Genomic DNA, 11,772 nt, shown 5'->3' on the forward strand with positions numbered 1-11,772 from the left:
GGTGTCAGAAACGTGTGTGGGGTCAAAACCCAGAACAGTTTTTTTACTTCGTATCAGGTGGAGCTGGTTGTGGCAAATCGCACGTCATCAAGTGCATATACACGGAAGCGACCAAGATTCTGCGACAGCTGCCTCGGCTGCGGGAGGAGGGGGATCTCTCCGTGCCTACAGTGCTCTTGAGTGCGTTTACTGGAACCGCAGCTTTCAATATTTCCGGTAAAACTCTGCACTCCATTTTAAAACTTCCGAGGAATCTGAAGCCACCTTATCAAGGACTTGGAAACGCTCTGGATGAACTGCGAGCAAGATTACGCGACGTGGAGATTCTGATCATTGATGAAGTGTCCATGATTTCGAAGGACCTTTTCGCTTACATCAACTGGAGGTTTCAGCAAATCAAAGGCAGCAAGAAACCTTTCGGGGGCATCTCTGTCCTCGCCGTTGGTGACTTTTACCAACTGCCACCTACCGGTAAAGCCAAACCACTCTGTGTCTACGAAGAAGATGTTTTGGACTTCTGGAAAGAACATTTCCAAATGATTAACCTCTCAGAGGTCATGCGTCAAAAAGACGACCTTGCTTTTGCCCAGCTTTTGAACAGACTACGGGTGAAGAAGAAGACCGAAGATCTTGGCGAAGAAGATAGAGATTTGTTACTCCAGGCTGTGAAGGATCCTAAAGACTGCCCGTGTGATGCACTCTACATATTTGCCACCAACAAGGAAGTTCACGGACACAACACCAAGACAATCCACGCTCTTCATACTGGCATTATAACCGTTGATGCCGAAGACTACAGGAAAGACCCAAGAACAGGAGGGATGAAGAAACAAAAGAAGCCTGTCATAGGAAAAAAGGACGACTTGCTTGACTCCATAGAAATTGCAGTGGGAGTTCGTGTAGTGATAACTAGGAATCTGGACGTTGAGGATGGAGTCGTTAATGGATGTTTTGGGAAAATTGCACATATCGTCACTAAAACAGCAGATGGAATAGACACCGTTAAAATGCTAGGGCTTCAGCTCGACAATCCAAACGCGGGTAGGAAACACCGCAGAAAAGTGCAAGGTGAAGACGACGACTTGGTTTATATCGAGAGATCCGAAGAAAGTCTAAGGAAAGGAGCAGTTCGCCGTCAATTTCCTATTAAGTTAGCTTATGCCTGCACTGCTCACAAAGTGCAAGGCATGACGATGCAGAACGCCGTAGTGTCACTGAAGAAGATTTTCGAGCCAGGAATGGCCTACGTTGCACTTAGCAGAACGACATCGCTTCGTGGATTACATATTACTGACTTCAGTGAAAAGAAGATTTATGCTGATCCTGCAGTCACCGCCTCATTACAAAACATGCCAAGAGCGACATTTGACAGGAATCATGCCACTTTTGCAGCACGTTAGGGAAACCGGCATAGATCAAACATTTAAAATAATTCATCATAACACAGAAGGACTGGCAGCCCACATTGAAGACATTAGATGCCATCATGAGCTGCTACTAGCAGACATTTTTTGCATTACGGAAACTCACCTGACCGGATCATCCATTACACCCCATCTCCAATTGGACGGATACAACTTGTTCATGCGCAACAGACATGTCTCCTACTCGACACATCAAGAGATCGCAAATAAAGGTGGAGGTGGAGTCGCGATCTATTGCAAAGAGCATATTTCAGCTCAGGCTAGGCAGTTTATACAGAACGTAACCGATCTGGAGTTTGTCGTCATCAAAATAGATAGTCCAATCAAAGCAACCATCGCTGCTGTGTATAGGCCACCACACTACGGTTTCGAAGATTTCATGAAGAACTTGAAGAGTCTGCTGGATTATTTGGATATCATGGATGAACAGGTCATCGTCTGTGGCGACTTCAACGAGGATCTTTTAAGTGCAGGGGAAAAAACTGTTCTGGAATTATTCCGATCGAAACGATACACGCAACTGATCACCACAGCAACGTCTAAAAAGAACACTCTACTGGATCACATTTACATCTCTCATCCGGATTTGTGTCTTCAATCGGGTGTGTTACATAGTTATCATAGTTATCACAATCCTGTGTACTGTATTTTGCGTAAATGATTAGTCTCGTTCTGTACTGTAGTTTTTATGGTGGATGGGTATTGTTGTTTGTTGTGGTAATTGTTGTCTGTTGTGGTAATGGTGTGTTGCGTTGTTGCCATACGGAACCCGAGGCCGCTGAATGCTATTATCGACTACAGCTTTGGAGGCACTCGCCTTAGCCTTGGGGTTGGCGCGTATGGTTGTGGTAATTGTGTGTTGCGTTGTTGCCATACGGAACCCGGGCCGCTGATAGGCTGATAGAACCTTGGGGTTGGCGCGTATGGTTGTGTTGCGGTTAGATTGTGGTGTCTATGGTCATATAAAGGTGTTATGGTCATATAAAGGTGTTATGGCACTGAGCTACGTAGAGAGTACAACCGCAGGAAGGACAATGGAGTAGTGTGGCAGCTCCAGGGAAGGACACTAGGAAGTTAAGGCAGGAGCAGCAGCATACAGGACACAGTGAGGATTAGTGTGGCAACTCCAGGGAGGACACAGACAGTGAGAGCAACATCGGCAGTAAGTCATAAAAGACAGTAAGGTAAAGTGAGAAGTAGTAAGAAACTGATGTGATGTATTTGATTTTGACCTTAACATAACATTTGTTTAAAATGATTTTGTGTTCAATCTGTACAACGTGTTCTGGATGTATTATTTGCAGTCCTCTGCTATTCTGATATTGATATGTTCTCTTCTGTAAAGTTGCAGGAAGATTTTGGAGACAGTGGCAGTCCTCTCCAACACTGGATATGAGTGTGCAATATACCATCTAAAGCTAAGTGTTAAAAGATCTCACTTCAGTCACTGTACTACTGCACATGATAACCACATTTAAAGGAATATTTTAATCTAATTTTGATTTTCATGTTTTTCAGGAACCGACTAGTCGGAATGTCTGAGAAGATCAAGTGTGCTACAGCACTGATGACGAGCTGGATACCAGCTTATGTGTTAATTTCTTTCAGTAAGTTTTAGATCTGAGTTTACTTTTTTATTATTAGTTTTTTAGTTTATTAGTAAATGTGTATGTATCATTTATTAATTTCATTGCTAGAGGACGGGACCAGATGTGTTTGGAGTAGAGGACAATGCTGACGACTGAATAAGCAAAGGAAGAAGCACATTAAAGCACTGAGGTAAAGTTTGTCAATACTACTGGTAAGGTCTAGTGTTTCAGTGCGTTTTATCATACAATGTGTTTGCTCAGAGGCATGTGCTTTGATGTGAAAGCTTAGATTTTAAAGTCTGTGATGGTTCTCAGAAGTGAGAGAGCACAAATGTCTCTTGCAAGACATACAGTACAGTCCAAAAGTTTGGAACCACTAAGATTTTTAATGTTTTTAAAAGAAGATTCGTCTTCTCACCAAGGCTACATGACTATGACGTCATTTTCGGTCATGAAAATTTTTCCGCCATTTTGAATTTTCTGAAAAACCTACTTTTTCGAACTCCTCCTAGGCCGTTGCTCCGATTTTCACGAAAATTGAACCAGATCATCTTCAGACCATGCCGACGAAAAGTTATGGAATTCAAGTTGATTCCTCAAACCGTTTTCGAAAAACACGCGAACAAATTGTACGTAGTGCTTGCAAAAATAGACATAAGGCTATATCTCCGCAACGCTTTATCGTATTCGGACCAAACTTGGTACCTGTCATCACAAGCATGACCTGAGGCAACATGCAGCGTTTCGGCGCAGCGCCACCTACTGGTGCGGAGATATGAAAAATTTATGTTTTTGCTTATAACTTCTGATGGGTTTGGCCAAAAATCATCAATTTGGTCTCGTTGGATTGGGGGCATCATGCTGAGTCGAATGCTAACCAATTTTCCCATATCGGACATTTTGGCCGTCTGCCATTTTGAATTTTTTGCTAAAATGCTGTATTTTACGAATGCATTAGCGTATCTTTACGAAACTCGGTATGGGTCATCAGCACAATGCCCTGAAGGAGCCTGAGAAGTTTCGGACCAGCGCCACCTTGTGGTCAAAAGTTATAACAAAATTTACAAAAATGCTAATAACTTTTCACTATTTTAACTCATTGTAATGAAACTGGTCACAGTAGATTCCTTGGGTCATGCTGAGAACATAGATATCAAATTTGCCATAGTCAGCTGAACTTCCTGTCCGCCATAATGTTTTTCTTTAAAAACTTTCTTTTTCGAACTCCTCCTAGACCGTTGCTCCGATTTTCACCAAAATCGAACCGTATCATCTTCAGACCATCCCGAAAAAAGTTATGGATTTCAAGTCGATACGTCAAACCGTTTTCGTATACCAGAGCAACGAATTTGAAATATGATGCAAAAACGACTCTTGAAGCTGTATCTCTGCAATGCTTTATCATATTCAGACCAAACTTGGTACGTGTCATCACAAGCATGACCTGAGGCATTATACAGTGTTTCGGCACAGCGCCACCTACTGGAGTGGAGATATGAAAAATGGTTATTTTTGCTTATAACTTCTGATGGGTTTGACCAAAATTCATGAATTTGGTATGGGTCATCAGGACAATGCCCTGAAGGAGCCTGAGAAGTTTCGGACCAGCGCCACCTTGTGGTCAAAAGTTATAACAAAATTGACAAAAATCCTAATAACTTTTTTTTTTTCTAATTGCTCACTGCTGCTGTTGGTCTGATGCTCCCAGCCATGTTGGCTGGCTTCTTGTGCCGTTTTTGTGCTTGGCCCCGTAATTGCTGCTTGCAGCTATATTTATTATTATTATTCTTCCGCTCTTGAGTCTATGGCAGCCCATAGAACCGTATGGTAAAAAGTTATGAAATTTGGCACACTGATAGAGGACAGTCTGAACTGTGACTATAGCTAATTTGGTGTCTCTAACTCAATCCCTCTAGCGCTACCAGCTGTGCAAAGTTGAACTTCTGTTTATGTTAATAACTTTTGAACCGTAAGGGCTAGAAACAAAATTCTTTTGTCCCCTGATTCCTTGGCTCATGCCGATTTGAATTCGATCACCCTATGACGTCATTTTCCGTCATGAAAATTTTCCCGCCATTTTGATTTTTCCAAAAAACATACTTTTTCTAACTGCTCCTAGACCATTACTCCGATTATCACCAAAATTGAACTAGATCATCTTCAGACCATGACTGCAAAAACATCTCAAAAGCTTTTTGATAGATCGAACCTTTCTCGAATAGGGCACAAATGAATTTGATGAAGAGCTCGCAAAATCAGTCTTGAGGCTATATCTCCAAAACGATTTATGGTATTCTGACGCAAGCATGACTTGAGGCAACATGCAGTGTTTCAACGCAGTGCCACCTACTGGTCCGGAGATATGAAAAATGGCTATTTATGCTAATAACTTCTGAATGGTTTGTCCATAAATCATAAATGTGGTCTTGTCAGATTCGGGGCATCATGCCGAGTGGAATGAATACCATTATTACCATATCAACCATTTTGGCTGTCGGCCATTTTGAATTTTGTGCTAAAATGCTGTATTTTACGAACGCATTAGCATATCGTCACAAAACTTGGTATGGGTCATCAGTACGGTGCCCTGAACGAGCCTGAAAAGTTTCGGACCAGCCCCACCTAGTGGTAAAATCAAATATTCAAATGCTTATCACTTTAAGTGTGGTCAACTTATTTTCAAATGAGTCATATCCTTAGACTCCAGAATCCCTGCTGAGTCCAACAATACCAAACTTGCTAGGTTTCGACTTATGGTTTGTCCGCCATGTTGAATTTTGCGAAAAACCTACTTTTTCGAACTCCTCCTAGACTGTTACTCTGATTATCATCAAAATTGAACCAGATCATCTTGAGACCATGCCAACAAAAAGTTATCAAAAGCTTTTTGATAAACTCAACCCTTCTCAAAAAACACGCAAATTAATTTAACACAGAGCACCCAGTTTGGCCTCATGGCTTTATCTCTGCAATGATTGATCATATTTAGACCAAACTTCGTACAAATCATCCCAAGCAAGACCAGAGCCTACATGCTGAGTTTCGTCGCAACACCCCCTGCTGGTCTGGAGATTCAGAAAAGCCAAAATAGCCATTATTTTTGCTTATAGCTTCAAATATGTTTGTCCAAAAATCATAAATTTGGTCTTGTTAGATTAGGGGCATCATGCCGAGTCGAATGATATCCAATTTTCCCATATCAGCCATTTTGGTTGTCGGCCATTTTGAATTTTGTGCAAAAATGCTGTATTTTATGAACGCATTAGCGTATTGTTACGAAACTCTGTATGAGTCATCAGCACAAGGTCCCGAAGGAGCCTGAGAAGTTTCAAACCAGCGCCACCTAGTGTTTTTTTCATATGTTTATAACTTTTGATCTGGTTGACTTATTTTCACGGGAGTCATATCCTTAGCGAGTGTCATTGCTACCTCACTCTGACCATACCACATTAATTTGGTCACAGCACCACCTATTGATCAAAAGTGATAAACCATTAAATCTTTTTTATTGACTGTATATATCATTTTTCAGCTCTTTTGCCTAAATTGATCCTAATAGGTCTTTAATTGCTTACTGTTGCAGCTGGTCTGATGCTCCCTGCCATCTTGGCTGGCTTGCTGTTCCTTTTTTGCTTGGCCCCGTAATTGCTGCTTGCAGCTATATTTAGGGGCCAAGCACCGAAGGTTCTTAGGCACCTATTGTTATTGTTAGTTTTCTTATTATTATTATTCTTCCGCTCTTGGAGTCTATGGCAGCCCATAGAACCGTATGGTAAAAAGTTGTGAAATTTGGCACACAGTTAGAGGACAGTCTGAACTGTGTCCATAGCCAATTTGGAGTATCTAACTCAATCCCTCTAGCGCCACCAGCTGTCCAAAGTTGCACTTCTGTTTATGCTAATAACTTTTGAACCGTATGGGCTAGAAACAAAATCAAAAAAGGCGAATCGATTGCACTATATGACGTCATTTTCCGTCATGAAAATTTTCCCGCCATTTTGATTTTTCTGAAAAACCTACTTTTTCGAACTCCTCCTAGGGCGTTACTCCGATTTTCACAAAAATTGGACCAGATCATCTTCAGACCATGACTGCAAAAAGTTATCAAAAGCTTTTCGATAGATCCATCCGTTCTAGAATAGGGCACAAATGAATTCGACCGAAAGCTCGCAAAATCACACTTAAGGCTATATCTCCAAAATGATTTATCGTATTTTGACCAAACTTCATACATGTCATCACAAGCATGACTTAAGCCAACATGCTGTGTTTCAGTGCAGTGCCACCTACTGGTCCGGAGATATGAAAAATGGTTATTTTGGCTAATAACTTCTGAATGGTTTGTCCAGAAATCATAAATGTGGTCACGTCAGATTCAGGGTATCATGCCGAGTCGAATGATAACCATTATTACCATATCAGCCATTTTGGCCGTCGGCCATTTTGAATTTTGTGCTAAAATGCTGTATTTTATGAACGCATCAGCGTATCGTCACAAAACTCGGTATGGGTCATCAGCATGATGCCCTGAACCAGCCTGAGAAGTTTCGCACCAGCGCCACCTAGTGGTAAAATCAAATATTCAAATGCTTATCACTTTGACTGTGGTCGACTTGTTTTCAAAAGAGTCATGTCCTTAGACTCCTGAATCCCTGCTGAGTCCAATGATACCAAACATGTTAGGTTTCGAAATATGGTTTGTCCGCCATGTTGAATTTTGCGAAAAACCTACTTTTTCGAACTCGTCCTAGACGCTTCATTTGATTGTCATGAAAATCAAACCAGATCATCTTCAGTCCATTCTGGCAAAAAGTTATCAAAAGCTTTTCGGTAAATCAAACCATTCTCAAATAACACGCAAATTAATTTAACATAGAGCACCCAATTTGGACTCATGGCTGTATCTCTGCAATGCTTTATCATATTCAGACCAAAGTTCATACATATCAACCCAAGCAAGACCAGAGCCTACATGCTGAGTTTTGGTGCAGCGCCACCTACTGGTTTGGATATACAAAAAATGGTTATTTTTGCTTGCAGCTTCAGATAGGTTTGTCCAAAAATCATAACTTTGGTCTTGTTAGATTAGGGGCATCATGCCGAGTCAAATGATAACCATTATTACCATATCAGCCATTTTGGTCGTCGGCCATTTTAAATTTTGTTTTAAAATGCTGTATTTTATGAACGCATCAGCGTATCATCACAAAACTCGGTATGGGTCATCAGCATGATGCCCTGAACCAGCCTGAGAAGTTTGCACCAGCGCCACCTAGTGGTAAAATCAAATATTCAAATGCTTATCACTTTGACTGTGGTTGACTTGTTTTCAAAAGAGTCATGTCCTTAGACTCCTGAATCACTGCTGAGTCCAACGATACCAAACATGTTAGGTTTCGAAATATGGTTTGTCCGCCATGTTGAATTTTGCGAAAAACCTACTTTTTCGAACTCGTCCTAGACGCTTCATTTGATTGTCATGAAAATCAAACCAGATCATCTTCAGTCCATTCTGGCAAAAAGTTATCAAAAGCTTTTCGGTAAATTAAACCATTCTCAAATAACACGCAAATTAATTTAACGTAGAGCACCCAATTTGGACTCATGGCTGTATCTCTGCAATGCTTTATCATATTCAGACCAAAGTTCATACATATCATCCCAAGCAAGACCAGAGCCTACATGCTGAGTTTTGGTGCAGCGCCACCTACTGGTTTGGATATACAAAAAATGGTTATTTTGCTTGCAGCTTCAGATAGGTTTGTCCAAAAATCATAACTTTGGTCTTGTTAGATTAGGGGCATCATGCCGAGTCGAATGATAACCATTATTACCATATCAGCCATTTTGGTCGTCGGCCATTTTTAATTTTGTGCAAAAATGCTGTATTTTACGAACACATTAGCATATCATCACAAAACTCGATATGGGTCATCAGTACGATGCCCTGAACGAGCCTGAGAAGTTTCGCACCAGCGCCACCTAGTGGTAAAATCAAATATTCAAATGCTTATCACTATGAGTGTGGTCGACTTATTTTCAAAATAGTCATGATCTTAGACTCCTGAATCCCTGCTGAGTCCAACGATACCAAACATGCTAGGTTTCGACTTATGGTCTGTCCGCCATGTTGAATTTTGCGAAAAACCTGCTTTTTCGAACTCGTCCTAGACGCTTCATTTGATTGTCATGAAAATCAGATCAGATCATCTTCAGTCCATTCTGGCAAAAAGTTATCAAAATCTTTTCAGTAAATCAAACTATTCTCAAATAACACGCAAATTAATTTAACGCATAGCACCCAATTTGGACTCATGGCTGTATCTCTGCAATGCTTTATCATATTCAGACGAAACCTCATACATATCATCCCAAGCAAGACCAGAGCCTACATGCTGAGTTTTGCCATAATGCCACCTACTGGTCTGGAGATACAAAAAAGCCAATATAGCCATTATTTTTGCTTATAGCTTCAGACAGGTTTGTCAAAAAATGATAAAGTTGGTCTTTTTCAATTCGGGGCATCATGCCGAGTCGAATGATATCCAATTTTCCCATGTCGGCCATTTTGGCCATTGGACATTTTAAATTTTGTTTTAAAATGCTGTATTTTGTGAATGCATTAGTGTATTGTTGCGAAACTCTGTATGGGTCATCAGCACAAGGCCCTGAAAGAGTCCAAATCAGCGCCACCTACTGTATTTTTTTCATATGCTTATAACTTTTGATCTGGTTGACTTATTTTTTCGGGAGTCATATCCTTAGTGAGTGTCATTGTCACCTCACTCTGACCAAACCACATTCATTTGGTCACAGCGCCACCTATTGGTCGAAAGTGATAAACCAGTAAATCTTTATTACTGACTGTATATATCATTTTCCAACTCTTTTGCCTTAAATGATCGTAATAGGTCTTTAATTGCTCACTGTTGCAGTTGGCCTAATGCTCCCAGCCATGTTGGCTGGCTTGTTGTCCCTTTTTTGCTTGGCCCCGTAATTGCTGCTTGCAGCTATATTTATTATTATTATTCTTCTCCAAAGTAAATCGCATTTTAGAGGGCCTAAACGTGCTCGAAAACTCATGAAACTTTGCACACGCGTCAGAAGTGGCTCGCTACATAAAACTAGGGGTTTGAAATTCGGTACACACATTTATCAGCCTAGTACCTACAAAAATTCTCTTGGAGCGAAATCCGAAACCAAACAGGAAGTCAGATATTTTGAATTAATTCACAGTTTTTTGCATTTTCCAGACGTTGTACTTTAACGAACTCCTCCTAGAGATTTAATCAGATCAATGTCATTTTTGGTCAGTCTAATCTAAAGGCCTTTGTGACGTTAAATTGCGAAGATCTAGAGTTTTCACTGAAGGGCGTGTCCGTGGCGCCCTGACAAAGTTTGATGTTTTCGCCATGAAAAAGGAAGTTGTTGTAACTCAGACAAACAATTTCGGATCTCCCCCAAACTTCACATGCTTTATTAGAGTCCTGACCTGAAGACATCTTCATAACAATATTCAGTTACAGTCATAGCGCCACCTGCAGGCAACAGGAAATGACATGTTTTACACTGTGATTAACTCCTCATGGAGATTTAACCAGATCAACATCATATGTTGTCAGTCTAATCTTAAGACCTTAGCGATGATAAATATCAAAGATCTTGAGTTTTCGGTGAAGGGTGTATCCGTGGCGGCCTGACAAAGTCTGATGTTTCGCCATGAAAGAGGAAACTGTTGTAACTCAGGCATACTATGTCCGATCTGCTCCAAACTTCACATGTGTGATAATAGTCCTAGCCTAAAGACGTCTATATGATAATATTCAGTTAGTCATAGCGCCACCTGCTGGCAACAGGAAGTGGCATGCTTTATACTGTAATTCACTACCAGATTCACATTTCATCATGCCACGAAGTACCAGACATGCTAGAAACACGGTAAATCATGCAACACTTGGCTGAGTGCTAATGTATGCGATTAACGCCACGAAAGAAACAGGAAGTTGTTGTAACTCAGGCATACAATGTCCGATCTGCTTCAAACTTCACGTGTTCAATGATAGTCCTTGCCTGAAGACATCAACATGGCAAAATTCAGTTACGGTAAAAACGCCACCTGTTGGCCACAGGAAGTGTGGCATTTCGAAATGACTTTGGCATAATTCTCCTGTATTCACTCACTTAAATGCATGACGCCCACTGTTCACTGTTTTCCTGATGCCAACGGGTGGCGGTGAGCCTGGGTGCGAGGGCCCTCTCAACGCTGCTTGCAGCTTTAATTAGGGCCCAAGCGAATTAGCGCGCAGGGCCCTCTTGTTCTTCTAAGGATTATTATTATTTTTTTTTTATTTATTTTTTTTCCGTCTTCCGGGGCTTTTTGGGGGCCTTAACATGCTCAAAAACTCTTGAAAATTGGCACACACATTGGAATCCGCGGCCATTAGGACGCCGCAGAGGCTGGTACCCGGGCGTGGCAGGGGGGCTCGACAGCGCCCCCTTGAAAAAAGTCTGAAAATTTGGTCCATATATTAAACATGCTTGCACGTATTAGTATGAAACTAGGTACACATATAGACCTCATCGGGCCGAACAACTTTCGTGCTCTAAGTTAAACGCCACGCCAACAGGAAGTCAGCTATTAAGGGTTGTTTGAAAAACGCATGCTCTGGAATTTGATATACTCCTCCTAGATGATTAATCCGATCGCCACCAAACTCGGTCAGCATGAAGTCAAGACACTGATGATTAAAAATTGCCAG

General features: G+C 41.2%; 1 long non-coding RNA gene across 1 annotated transcript; it reads left to right on the forward strand.

Moving 5' to 3' along the window:
* Positions 1-1,880: 1,880 nt before the first annotated feature.
* On the forward strand, positions 1,881-3,392 carry LOC125279417. Its single transcript, XR_007187380.1, has 3 exons — positions 1,881-2,586; positions 2,770-3,031; positions 3,122-3,392. It is a non-coding gene; the product is annotated as an uncharacterized LOC125279417 (long non-coding RNA).
* Positions 3,393-11,772: the final 8,380 nt, after the last annotated feature.

Source organism: Megalobrama amblycephala, linkage group LG12 (assembly GCF_018812025.1).
Source record: "Megalobrama amblycephala isolate DHTTF-2021 linkage group LG12, ASM1881202v1, whole genome shotgun sequence".
NCBI classification, from domain to species: domain Eukaryota; kingdom Metazoa; phylum Chordata; class Actinopteri; order Cypriniformes; family Xenocyprididae; genus Megalobrama; species Megalobrama amblycephala.